Source organism: Mandrillus leucophaeus, unplaced genomic scaffold (assembly GCF_000951045.1).
Source record: "Mandrillus leucophaeus isolate KB7577 unplaced genomic scaffold, Mleu.le_1.0 Scaffold94, whole genome shotgun sequence".
In the NCBI taxonomy this organism is placed as follows: domain Eukaryota; kingdom Metazoa; phylum Chordata; class Mammalia; order Primates; family Cercopithecidae; genus Mandrillus; species Mandrillus leucophaeus.
The window spans coordinates 4,265,257-4,266,434 of NW_012110252.1; positions in this window are offsets into that span (position 1 = coordinate 4,265,257).

The window sequence follows — 1,178 nt, forward strand, 5'->3', positions numbered from 1 at the left end:
CAAACAAACAAACAAATTAAAAACACATCAATGTCCTGAAGTCAGCTACCTGAAGCCACAGTTTATTATTTTTTAAAGTGCAAGCAGATCCTGTCCTACAAATGACTATACTTAGCACCGGCCGCCCCAGTGTTCAGACCCTCATCGCTTTTGCCATTAGAGCTTGCAGCTTATAAGAAATCTGCTGGCGGGGTTCCAAATTTCAGAAATGAAAAAAAAAAACTGGACGGCAGAACCAGCTTAGGTAGCTGCATTAAGCACTTAGGCTGAGCCAACCTGTCTGCTGGTTGATGTCCGCCTTCCTCCCTTAGCTTACGTTATGGATGAAATTGCATCTGTGGGCCTGGCCTGGCATCGTTATTCTATGGGAAAATGTGTGTTCTTAGTTCCAGACTTTTGAAAGCAGCCCATTCCAAGTTGGGAGCAAAAGAAAGGATTTTGTATTCATTACAATGTCTTCCCTGTATTCCTGCAACCATCTTCTCTCCGTTGGGGAACATCTGTGGTTTGACAAATATCGGAAAGAGCACACTGTCTCAGGATTCCTCCCAACAACTGCCTTATGGCCAGAAACAAATTTCTCACTGTTGCAAGGAGAGAAGTCAGCAAAGAATGGAGGACAGAGACGAAGGACACTCATCCAAAACTCAGTGGCAGCTTCTCCCCATCTGTGGCTCAGAAAAACAGTCAAAGCCAATTAGTGTGTCCTCATCTCGAACCCTTCAAACAGGCTGGATAGAGACCCTGCAGAGAAAGGCCACAATTTTGAATGGAAGTGACTAGCAGCTTGGGCTCTGTGAATGCAAATTGCATTCCGTCTGGATCCAGCATCCCTCGGCAGATGGAATCAGCATTAGGTGTGATGTATTCGGCAAGAATCAACACTGTGGGTTTGGCCTCTTCTTTGAGCTATTGGGCAATAAGCCCAGAGTCAATCTAGATGTGTTCTGACAATTTTGATACTCAGTGCTGTCACCAGTGTAGCCCATCACAGGCCACCCCATTATCACCTGCCCAAGTGAGATACAGGTTTGTGCCAGCTGGGAGGCAGGCAAGAATCATGTCCAGTATGGTCTGATTTGCCATCATTATTTACTTGGGCAAATAGACACTTGGATTTCAAATACTGAGATGCCATGAAACGCAGAGCCCTGACATTTGAGGAAGGATTTTTTTTT